General features: G+C 46.1%; 1 protein-coding gene across 3 annotated transcripts in view; it reads right to left on the bottom strand.

Annotated features, from left to right (window-relative positions):
* Positions 1-13,203, bottom strand: part of HEPHL1 (hephaestin like 1) — a 181,602-nt gene that overhangs the window by 126,130 nt on the left and 42,269 nt on the right. The gene's annotated exons all lie outside the window — the stretch shown is intronic.

Below are 13,203 nucleotides of genomic sequence, written 5' to 3'. Positions count from 1 at the left end.
ACCTAACGGGTGAATTTTAAAAGCCCCTAAGCGCATTAAAACCGGGAGATATGTGCATATATCAGCCCAGCGCACACCGCGTGGATTTTAAGAGGCGCCCGGGTATGCGCATATCTCCCAGTACGCGAGTAAAATGTTTTCATTAAAAGGGGTGGGGAATGGGCATGGTCTGGGTAGGGCATGAGCATTCAAGGAAATATAAATGAACTCGGCGTGTAAGTGTTTACGCACACCAGCACACGCCAGGGTCCCTAACCGTGTAACTTTACTTCTACTATGGACGGCATATAATTCATGAAACAAAAAAAAAAACTAGGCTAGTCAGTGGGGTTTTAAGGGTCGGGGCTAATAGGGTAAAAGGGAGGTAAGTTAGCTAGGGGGCCTCTCCTTTACTGGGGCGAACTGGGAACAAAGTGGGGAAATAAGGTAATTGCATCGGCGCGCGTATCTACTAAAATACCCGCCCACTTACGCGACCGAGGCGGCATTTGCAGGCAGATGTTTGTGTCAATGTAAATCTGTGTGCACATGTATGCGTGTATAACTGATTTTATACTATGCACGCATATATGTGCGTATGTTATAAAATCGCCACGTCCATGTGCGCAAGCCAGCAAAAGCGTCTACAAGTGCTCCCATGTGCAGGTCTAAAAATTCATCTTTAAGGGTATGGATTCCATATAGACCATTGATTCATATCAATTGACCATATATGAGGCAACATACTATGGGGGTCATTTTTCGAAAAATGCTTAGTTTCTAAATTAGATGCCTAAAAACTTTCAGCTAACTCAGCTAAATTTAGGTCCCCAGAATTTAGGCCTGCAATTCATCTGCCTAGATTTAACACCAGAGTTAGGCACTTAATTCTGAAGATCAATGCTAAGTGCCTAACTGTTTTTCCTTTCTTGAATCCAACTCCACAGCTGCCCAATTTTTAGGCCCTAAAAGTAGCCCCTTACTGAAACTAGGCACCTAAATAGGGGAACAAATTTCAAAGGGACATCTTTTGACATTGTAGGTGTCAGGAGAAAGGGCGAGGGATTAGGACGGACATTGGAGCTGGTGTCTGTGTTTATTTTTTGAAGTTTGGGTGTTGGATGTGGGGCTCAAGAGGTGGCATCAGGTTGTCAGCCACATTTATTTGTAAAGTTTGAGTCTTGAAGGGGCATTGGGCTGGCATCCAGGTTTAGTTTACAGTTTGGGTGTCGAGAGACAGGGAGGTGGGATCATTGGCTTGGTGGTTTGTTTTTGTCGGGGGTTTTTTTTTTTTTTAGACGATGGCCAGCCAGCACATATTTTTCAGTGTTAGCCGACTAAGTTTAGGAAGAGCACTGTAATTCTAGCCAACTACATGTTAGCTGGGTAGATTTAGGATGGTTTTCAACCCATTTCTGAAAAATGACACGTTAAGTGCTAGTATCTAACGTTTTTAAGCCTCCCTAAATCTGTCCTTGTAGCAGCCCATTTTTTAGGACACCCTTAATTTAGGATCCTAATGAAAATAGCCACTAAATTTAGGTACTCAGCCCTAGTCTGTTTTCAAAGGAGTCAATTTAGGAGCCTGATTCCCAAAGTTGAGCAAGTGAACCCTTTCAAAAAAAATTGAACCCGATGAGACTGATGTACTAAAGTGTTTGACTCACTTTGGGGCGGATTTTCAGAGCCCTGCTCGCGTAAATCCGCCCAAAACCGGGCGGATTTACGCGAGCAGGGCCCTGCGCGCCGGTAAGCCTATTTTACATAGGCCTACCGGCGCGCGCAGAGCCCCGGGACTCGCGTAAGTCCCGAGGTTTTCGGAGGGGGCGTGTCGGGGGGCAGGCCCGAACCGCACGGTGTTTTCGGGGCGTGTCGGGAGCGTTCCGGGGGCAGGCCCGGGGGCGTGGCTACGGCCCGGGGCGGCCCGGGGGCGTGGCCGCGCCCTCCGGACCCACCCCCAGGTCGCGTCCCGGCGCGCAGGAAGCCCGCTGACGCGCGGGGATTTACGCCTCCCTCCGGGAGGCGTAAATCCCCCGACAAAGGTAAGGGGGGGGTTTAGACAGGGCCGGGCGGGTGGGTTAGGTAGGGGAAGGGAGGGGAAGGTGAGGGGAGGGCAAAGGAAAGTTCCCTCCGAGGCCGCTCCGATTTCGGAGCGGCCTCGGAGGGAACGGGGGTAGGCTGCGCGGCTCGGCGCGCGCCGGCTATACAAAATCCATAGCCTTGCGCGCGCCGATCCAGGTTTTTAGCAGATACGCGCGGCTCCACGCGTATCTACTAAAATCCAGCGTACTTTTGTTTGCGCCTGGAGTGCAAACAAAAGTAGGCTATTCGCGCTCCTTTTAAAATCCGCCCCTTTGTGTCTATGGGGGAAAAAAAAAAAAAAAGCTTTGTACATAGGCCCCCTATCTCTGAATAAGTCTCCTGATACACAATAAATGCCACAGCAAAGTGGAGCATCTGTGCTGAGATAAACATTTTTCATTATAGAGGTGCATATCTATAAGATCACAGCTTCCTGTTCTGCTCACAAGTTATAGCCATTACAACAAACAACTTACAAAATTAATTTAAAATAATCAATAGGTATGTCTATAGTCATTTTTTAAATTTATACAGAGAGAGTAGTTTTGTATCAGCTCACATAACTCTTGCCTTGCCAAAACACATTTATGCCAACTTTCAATGTGAACTTAGGCCTAGATTCATCAAAATGCGATAACTTTCGTATGAATAATGTCCGTGATAAGGAAAAGGGGCGTGGCTATGATAATTTTAGAGTTACTGCACTGGGCTGGGGGGGGGGAGAGAGAGAGAAAATCTCTTTATAAAGTTCTCATAGTAGTCAACTCTTTATACCACTACAGGAGGGCCAGGTTTGGGGCCAGTTTTACCTGCACAGTGAGACATACAAACAGCACAGTACACATCAGTGAAGATTTGACATGATTTGGAGTGAGGGAAGTCACACAATGATAAGTTTTCTACAATGTTCTCTTTTTCTCTCTCTCTCTTTCTCTCTCTCCTGCATTCAGAGGAGATCCCGCATCAGTACACTCCCTGTCGGAGAGGGTCTGCCTCATTTTTGGAACAGAGAGAGACTTTTGGAGACTTTCAATCAGACACTGAGATTAATTTTCTCATTCTGAGGAACACCCTGTCACAATCCTGAGGGCAGTGACTAGAGACCTGTGAGCTACCCCTCTAAATCCTAGAGGAAGCAAAGCAGTGACAGCACTACCCAGCGTGGGATTTCGGGATTTAGAGCAATTTGGATTTTTCCTCTTTTTGGTTGGTGTGGAAGTTTTTTCCCATCCCTCCTCACAACTTGGAGTAAGGAGATAGAGAATTTTGTTCAAGATTGGAAACATCAGACTTTTCTCCCAGGGAAGTCAAACAGAGTGGACAGAGAGTACAGGATTGAAACATCAAGATCATAAGAACATAAGATATACCATAATGGGTCAGACCAAGGGTCCATCAAACCCAGCGTCCTGTTTCCAACAGTGGCCAATCCAAGTCACAAGTACTGGGCAAGTACCCAAACATTAAATAGATCCCAAGCTACTAAAGCTGGCAACAGCAGTGGCTATTTCCTATTGATTAATAACAGTTTATGGACTTCTCCTCCAGGAACTTATCCAAACTATTTTTAAACCCAGCTACACTAATTGCCTTAACCACATCCCCTGGCAATGAATTAAAGAGCTTAATTATGAATTGAGTGAAAAAGAATTTCTCCAATTTGGTTTAAATGTGCTACTTGCTAACTTCATGGCAGTGCCCCCTAGTCCTTGCAATATCTGAAAGAGTAAATAACCGATTCACATTTACCCGTTCAAGTTCCATCCGTGCGGTGTTTCAAGTCCCAACTCCTCAACCACCAAGCAACCAAATGTCTGCTTTCTAGTGCTGCAAATGTATTTGAAGCAGGCTCTGTCCATCAGAAGCACTTCCTGGCAAATTCCCTGATCCTGCACAAAAGCAGGAGTGCAGTGCTGTAGAGGGCGGGATCCTCAGAGGATCCTCAGTAAGCTTGCTGTTGAAGGAGAAAGGAGCCTGGAGCTACCCAGTAATGATAAATGCAGTGGCGGGAGTTAGAGGGGAAGAGAGAGACATGCTAGGCAGGGGGTTAGGTAAGATAGGGGTGCTGCTGAAATGGTGGGTGGGAGAATCTGCTTAATATTCTTTTATTGTCCTGGCTTCTGACCAACAAAATAAACTCCAATATTTATCTGGAAAACTACTGAATTGTGTTTTTCAACTGATTTTCTCATGTTTTAGTTCTTGTCATAATAAACCCTTATAAATTCCCAGGAAAAAATAATGAATAATAAAAACTGAAAATGACATAATGACTCCTAAAAACAGGTTACTATTTATTCTTCTTTTTTTTGTAATTAATGTTTTATTCATGATAATATATCAATATTCAAAACATGCGTACAGAAAGAATACATAATTATTAACCAAATCAGCAAATGGCTTCCAGAACCCCTCGAAATACAGAGAGAAATACGATTTCTTCCCCGCCGCGTAATCTGAATGGTGTTTTCTCAATGAGAAAATTTTGGTAATAATTATTAGAAGAAATACCCTCCCCTAGAGGAGGCTATAATAGCTCTCCATAAACATATCCTCAGCAAGGAGATCTACACATGCTATAAACTGTAACATAAATTGTGAACCAAAACGATCTGGAAGATTGTGATCTCTCACAAAACCTGCTGATGACAGCCCGTACATTTAAGATGGCCTGGAATCTAGCCGCTGCCAAAAGCACTGTCAGGTTTCTTGAAATCTTTACATCCTGTCAGTCCTTAAAGCAGTCAGTTTCTCCATATAATAAATAATCCACTTCAGCCTTTGGATCACAGCCTGGAATGAAGGTGCCCTATCATTTTTCCATCCCTTCACAATTTCCCCCTCTCACTGCATGAGCAGCCATTCAAATAAATAATTCTCTGCTGAGCGGATAACATTGTCCACTGGGAAATTCAAGAGAGATGCCATAGGATTTAATGTTATAGAAATGTTTTAACAAATCCTGCAGCCAACTCCCCATTTAAACTCCTAGTTGTTGAGTAACAGGGCATCTCCAGCCCATATGCATAAAGTCGCCCACCGTTCAGCTTAACCAGAGTGACATGCCATCTGTAAGGAACTTTACAACTAGTTTCTACCAATCGAGAGGATAAAGAGCTACGGCTGATCGACATGAAACACCAATCCCACTCGCCCTCTTCTATGGTTGTCGCCAAATCCTGTTCCCATGCTAGCATGAAACCCGCTTTTTGTTTAGGAGTCCCATTTATTAAAGCACACAAGTTAGAACCCTTTTAGTAGATAGAAAATGCCGCAACTGCAGATAAACGAAGAGACCTTTATTAGATAAATGACATTTTTCGTTTAATACATATGGAAGGGCGCCAACATCTGACCTTGCCAAACCTGTCCTAGAGGATGCAACCCTTTATCTGCCCAGGTCTGAAACACTTTACAGACTCTCCCAGTGGGAAAGCTCTCACAGTTCCCTGCTGAAGTAGAAAACACATATTGCCTGGTACCTAAGAGAACATTTCGCCATGACCTCCAAATCAACAAGGTACAGACAGAACACGGTGAGATCTGATTCTCAGTGTAAGGGATTCCCCCGGGCGTCCAAAACAAATCCCTCATCTGCCTATCATTAAGCATAACCTCTTCAATGCAACCCACTGCTTGAGCCTGTCCTCATTAGGAAAGTCCACTACAGCTTTTAATTGCGAAGCCACATAATATTTAGTGATATTAGGGACCCCCAAACCTCTGTCTAGTTTAATCTGGTACAACACCTTTCTTGTTGCCCTAGGAGGTCTTCTTTTAGCAGGCCGATACAGTACAGTGCACTCCTGTGGAGCGCACTGTTAATCCACGTTTGGACACGTGTTTTCGACGTGCTAGCTTTACCCCTTATTATGCCGCTATCCTGCCCAGCCAAGACATCGTCAGTCGTTCCCAAGCCTCTAAGTCTTTTCCCAACTTTTTAAATAGTGATACATAATTTAATCAAAATAAGTCTGCATAATCAGATCCCACCAGGACCCCCAAATACTTCACCTCCTCTTTCACCCACTGAAAAGGAAATTGACTTCTGAGATTCTGGGCCTGTCCTTCCGGTAAAAAGATGGGTAGTAATTCAGATTCGTCATTATTCATTTTAAAACCAGGAACTTTCCCATATGTTTCAAGTTCAGTTAGTAAACAGCTTAATGATTGTTCAGGGTCAGTAATAGTGAATAAGATATCATCTGCATATAAAGAGATTTTATATTGTTTCTCCCACCTGGATACCCCTAGTAGTAGCATGTTTTCTAATTTTCTCCACAAGTGGCTCTACACAGATTGCAAATAATAAAGGTGACAGTGGGCATCCTTGCCTCATACTCCTTTGCACCTCAAAATTTTGAGAATACCCCCCATTTACCTTAATACAAGCTTCGAGGCCTCAGTATACCGCTTTTCACTTTAAAAAACAGCCATCTAATCCCATCTTTTCCATGACTTGAAATAAAAATGGCCAGTGGACGCGGTCGAAGGTTTTTTCAGCATCCACCCCAAATAACACAGAAGGCGAGGGGAGTGAGATTAATAATCTTTCTGACGTTATCGCCCGCCATGCGTCCAGGCATAAAGCCTGCCAAATCATCATGTATCAGTAGAGAAATGACTAATCCAGCCGCTTCTGCCCAGAATCTTCAAATCTATGTTTATAAGGGAGATTGGACGATATAAGCTACATAAAGTCCAATTTTTCCCAGGTTTGGGAAGTATGGTTATTCCAGCCACATTAAAGGATGGTAATGGCCATCCAATCTAAGAAAATTGAAATTTGTAATACCTGTCTCTGAGACTGCACATTCTCTAGCATACTGCCCAGCAAAAACCTGATTAAACCAAGCTCATATCCCTTCGCCCCTTATGATCAGTGACCCATTCCTATCCTTGATTTTAGTTATCTGAGCCTGGGATGTCCTGGCTTTTAGGGCATGGGCCAGCAACTTACTGGCCTTGTTGCCATGCTCATATTGAAATTGCTTAATAAATACATCTTAAATGTAGTCTCTTCCGCTTCCAGCAAATGTAATTTATATTGAAAATCCCTCAACTCCTGTAATAAACTGGTAGAAAGAGTTCTTTTATGAGGCAATTAAACCGTCTGCAACCTCTCTTTCAATAATTGGCTTTGACGTTCTTTCTCTTTCTTTTTGTGAGAGGCCAGAGAAATCAGTCTCTCCCTCACCACTGCTTTTAGACAATCCCACAGAATTGCTGGGTTTGTTTCCGGGGATATATTTTGTTGTAAATAATCTGTGACACTGCTCTAATTTGCAATTCTGCATCGCGATCTTTTAACTGTTGCGTCTGTCGGTCTCAGACGGCTTTGACCTCTGGGCTTCACCTTTCTTCCTTCTCTCTCCACAAGCCTTGGGAAGATGGCTGCTGCCGCATCATCATGCCGCTCTCTCCGGCGTCCCCGGAACGGCTATGGCGACAGTGTTCGCAATGTTTCTCCTGAGGGCCTCCTAGGGTGCGCGCGTGCACGCCACCCACGTCTTTATTCACATCATGGCGGGAACCTCGGGGGCAGCCCCTTCGAGTGACATAACGCCATCCGGGTATTTAGCCTGCCTTTCGTTTGCTAACAAACTGAGTTAGCAAGGATTGAAATGCCTCTGGTCTAAGCTACTCTGCCGCTTCCTTGCTGCCACTGGAAGTTCTCTCTGCCCTCCGGGGCCATTCACCTCTAACCTGGGTACCCGCTCTGCAGGGGCCCTATGCTTTCTTTCAGGTGCCTATCTGGGACACCGAGTACTCGCTCCTCGAGGGCCTGCTCTCCCTGCCTTGGTGCATGCAAACCAACTACTTCTGCCTGCCAGGATCTTCATCAAATACAGCTATCTATTCAGTGAGTAAACTAACCTTGTTAGCTTGTCTCACCTTCAGCTTCTGCGCTGCGAGTCTACATCCGGGACTCTCTCCTCTACCCAGTGCAGCCTACCATCATTGGAGTGTGGGAAGAGTCTCCTCTGCGAAGACCCCTGGACTACTCTACTGGGTTACCTCACTGCTGCCACCCCCTGAGCAGTACCACCAAGCTGTATAATAAACACGAATTCTCTGTAGCTGCGTGTATAGAGTCTAGACTAGCACTGCGGTTCCTCACAGGGCTCCTCCCCATGGGAGTGGCCATCTCTGCAGTACCCAAGAATCCACTCAAACACCTCAAAACTATAACAGATTGCTAACTCCATGGATTCGGCTCAGCTCACCGCTTTAAAGGCCATTCCAGGCCTGGCCCAGCGAATCTCCGAACAATAGAATTCATGGGATAACCTGACTGTTGCCTTTAACCAGCTACACGCACAGATGAATACACCGACTTCTGCAGGTAAAGAAGTTAGAACATAAGAACATGCCATACTGGGTCAGAGCAAGAGTCCATCAAGCCCAGCATCCTGTTTCCAACAGTGGCCAATCCAGGCCATAAGAATCTGGCAAGTACCCAAAAACTAAGTCTATTTCATGTTACAGTTGCTAGTAATAGCAATGGCTGTTTTCTAAGTCAACTTAATTAATAGCAGGTAATGGACTTCTCCTCCAAGATCTTATCCAATCCTTTTTTAAACACAGCCATACTAACTGCACTAACCACATCCTCTGGCAACAAATTTCAGAGTTTAATTGTGCGTTGAGTGAAGAAGAGCTTTCTCCAATTAGTTTTAAATGTGCCACATGCTAACGTCATGGAGTGATAGCAACAAACACAAGAGGTAGAATCGGTGTAAAATGGACTTTATTGAATCTTGCCCTAAGATTCAATAAAGTCCATTTTACACCGATTCTACCTCTTGTGTTTGTTGCTATCAGCCATCTTGGATTGGTTACCAGTTTGTTTTCTTGGACCAACTTCATGGAGTGTCCCCTAGTCTTTCTATTATCTGAAAGACTAAATAACCGATTCACATCTACCCATTCTAGACCTCTCATGATTTTAAACACCTCTATCATATCCCCCCTCAGCCGTCTCTTCTCCAAGCTGAAAAGTCCTAACCTCTTTAGTTTTGGTTGCCCTTCTCTGTACCTTCTCCATTGCAATTATATCTTTTTTGAGATGCGGCGACCAGAATTGTACACAGTATTCAAGGTGCGGTCTCACCATGGAGCGATACTGAGGCATTTTGACATTTTACGTTTTATTCACCATTCCCTTCCTAATAATTCCAAACATTCTGTTTGCTTTTTTGACTGCCGCTGCACACTGAACAGATGATTTCAATGTGTTATCCACTATGACGCCTAGATCTCTTTCTTGGGTTGTAGCACCTAATATGGAACCTAACATTGTGTAACTATAGCATGGGTTATTTTTCCCTATATGCATCACCTTGCACTTATCCACATTAAATTTAATCTGCCATTTTGATGCCCAATTTTCCAGTCTCAAAAGGTCTTCCTGCAATTTATCACAATCTGCTTGTGATTTAACTACTCTGAACAATTTTGTATCATCTGCAAATTTGATTATCTCACTCGTTGTATTTCTTTCCAGATCATTTATAAATATATTGAAAAGTAAGGGTCTCAATACAGTCAAGACTACAGTGTCTCTGTTATGAGCGCGCGCGGGCGCGGTCGTCTCGGGCGGGTGGTGAGCCCTTGGGCCACGGCAGGACCCCAGGAGGAGCCCAAGGCCACACCGTGGGAGGTGAGCTGAGCAGGCATGGTGAGCCAGGCAGGCAGGAACAGAAGCAGGGAGTCCGACCCTCAGCCGGACCTGCATGCCCATGGTAGCCAACACGGGGAAGTTGACTAATGAACGGTCCTCCGACTGTTCCCGGCCCTTTCGGACCTGCCGCAGGGAACGGCAATGGGCAGCAGGCCGGACAGAGGCGAGGGCAGACAGAGTCCTTAAACAGAAGACATCAGACGGGGCAGAAGCAGGCTGAAGCAAGACGGAGACATCAGGACAAGGGCTGAAGCGAGACACAGGAAAGATCCAGGCGAGCAGGAACTCCGATGCTGGGATACTCACATCCGAAGCCCCCTCGGCTGGCAGAAGCTCAAGAGCCCGTGGGACGAATCCCTCCTGTTGGCCACTCCAGGGCCCAACAGGACAGAAGGCTCAGGAACCAGACGAGGACGTAGGTCAAGGCAGAGACAGGAAGACATCCGGGCAAGGACTGAAGCAGACACTGTAGACAAGGCTGGACGGAAACATGGCACTGTCCATCAGGGCGCCCTACTCAGCCCACCCGTGGGACTGAGTCGCGGACCACCCTGTCCCAGACGCGCCCTACACAGCCCAGGAAGGCTGGTCGCGGACCACGCTGAGAAGGAGGGTGCAGGGAAACTCCAGGCGAACAGGAACTCCGATGCTGGGATACTCACATCCGAAGTCCTTACGGCTGGCAGGCACAGGAACAAACATCTAGGCAGAGACACTGGACAGGGATCCATCAAAGCATATGTGATCATGGAAGACCTGGATCAGCAAGGATACAGACGACTGTAGGACCTGATCCGCAGGCCCTTTGCAAGTTAACAGAAAGTCCTTAAATACTGGAGGTAGAAGGCAACTCCCGGGGAGGAGCTTGCCAGGACCGCCCACCGCTGGTCCTATAAGTCAGGTGGAGAGCTGCGGGCCAGCCCCTAGGAGAAGGGCGTCGCCAAACAGGAAGTCCAAACGCTGGCAAGCAAGCCACAGGCACAGCTAGGCCTCTCAGGCCCTGGAGCAAGTCCCGGATGGAACACAGGCGAGGCCCAGGCTTCAGAGCGGCCTCCGGAGGAAGGTAAGAGACCTCCTGTAGCGCAGCAGCAGGGGGGATCGCAACAGTCTCTATCTGCTCCAACACGTTTCTCGGGTAAAGTGTTGAAATGTAGAGGATTTATCAATCAATGTTGCATGCACTTTTCTCTGCAACCTAACCATTTCCCTACAACGTAAGCCAAGATCACCTATATCCTTTCGTATCTGGATGGAAAAGCGCTGGCTTGGCCTCACCGCTGTGGAAGCGCAATGACCCTATCCTGAATGATCTTGCCGGATTTCTTGAACTGTTCAAATCAGTATTCGATGACCTGCCCGGTATACTACAGCAGGATCCACTTTGGTTTATCTGAATCAAGGTAATAAACCTTTACCAGACTTCACCATAGAATTCAAGACGTTGGCTTCTGAATTACATTGGGACCCTAGATGTCTGAAGAACCTCTTCTTTGAAGGCCTGAACTCCCACCTGAAGGACGAGCTGGCAGCTCGAGAACTGCCCGAGATCTTAGCAGAACTGATGAAGTTGACAACAAGGATTGATCACCGACTTCGTGACAAGGTTCAAGAGGTCAAGAGCCCCAGAAGACCACCTCAGGGAGAGACGCGAGTCAAGTCTGTACCCAGGCCTATACCTCCAGGTCCTGTTGCTGGCGAAGAAGAACCAATGCAATTGGGCCACAGTCATTTGACTTCTAAAAAGAGATGAACTCGAAAGAGATTGGGACTATGCATGTCATGCTGTTCAAACATGCTGGTCATGCTGTTCAAACATGCCCTATATGTCTGGGAAACTGGCAAACCTAAGTCCTGTGGGAGGACTCTTCTTAGGTCTAACTTTACCCTCTCCTCCACTCTCTCTTCCAGTATCCTTAATCTGCGGACTTCTAGAATACCAGACCCTTGCCTTAGTGAACTCTGGGGCAGGGGGAAACTTCATTTTGAAACGTCTAGTGGAACATTTGCGGACCTCTACCACTACCATGACGTCTCCTCTACTCCTGTCCTCTATTCATGGAGAGCCCTTACTGGGTGAAGTAACCCTGCTTACAGAGCCAGTAAGCTTACGTACTGGTGCTCTTCATACAGAGACTATTTCCTTTTTTGTGCTAGAGATGGCCATGCACCCTTAGGTACTTGGGTTACCGTGGCTGCAGAAACATATGCCACAATTCAACTGGGCCACTTTGAAGTTTCACGTTGGGATCCAGATTGCCATGGCAAATGCCTGATGGAAGTTTTGCCTATACCATGCATGCCAACTACCCCACTGTTGCCTGGGTTGCCGCCTCAATATGCAGCTTTTCAAGATGTGTTTTCTAAAGAAGCTGCTGATGTATTACCTCCACACAGATCCTATGACTGCGCCATCAATTTGAAGCCTAATACGGAATCACTCAAAGGAAGGGTTTATCCTCTCTCTGTTGTAGAGAATAAAGCGATGTCAGAATACATCCAGGAGAATCTCCAGAAAGGATTCATAAGACCTTCCAAGCCTCCTGCCGGCGCAGACTTCTTCTTCGTGGGGAAGAAAGATGGAACATTACGTCCATGCATTGATTACAGAGGCCTGAATGAGATCACCGTAAAGGATCGCTATCCTTTACCACTCATCTCGGAGCTATTTGACAGGTTATAGGGAGCCAGGATATTCTCCAAGCTTGACCTCAAAGGAGCATGTAACTTAGTTTGCATCCACTCTGGCGATGAATGGAAGATGGCTTTTAATACCCGGGATTGGCACTTTGAATATCTGGTGATGCCCTTTGGCTTGTGCAACGCCCCGGCCGTCTTCCAAAACATGAATGATATTCTGTGTGATCTACTCTACCAATGTGTCATTGTCTACCTAGACAACATCTTGATATTCTCACAGGACCTGCAATCCCACCAGGAGGATGTCAAAAGAGTTCTGCAGAGACTTTGTGAGAACCGCTTATACACCAAGTTGACTAAATGCGAATTCCACAAGGAATCCGTGCCCTTCTTAGGGAACATTGTCTCAAACAAAGGTTTCCAGATGGACCCTCAGAAGCTTGAGAGTATTAAAAAATGGACGCAACCCACTGGCATAAAAGCTCTAAGACGATTTTTAGGATTTACAAACTACTACAGGACCTTCAAAGATTACTCTTCATTGACTGTTCCATTAAATGCGATGACTAAGAAGGGAGCCAACGTTGCCACTTGGTCTATGGAAGCTGTGACAGCATTTCAGAAGTTAAAAGACGCCTTCTCAAGCAAACTCTGTCTCCCGTCATCCGGACCCTACATGACCCTTCATTGTGGAGGTTGACGCCTCTGACGTTGGTGTAGGAGCTGTGCTAAGCCAGACCAGTGACTCTAAGATCTTGCACCCCTATTCATTCTTTTCCCAACGCTTCTCGCCAGCGGAGAAGAACTACAGCATTAGGGAT

Source organism: Rhinatrema bivittatum, chromosome 5 (genome assembly GCF_901001135.1).
Source record: "Rhinatrema bivittatum chromosome 5, aRhiBiv1.1, whole genome shotgun sequence".
NCBI lineage: Eukaryota > Metazoa > Chordata > Amphibia > Gymnophiona > Rhinatrematidae > Rhinatrema > Rhinatrema bivittatum.
The sequence above is the reverse complement of the archived record's forward strand: the minus strand, read 5'-3'. Positions and strand labels throughout refer to the sequence as shown.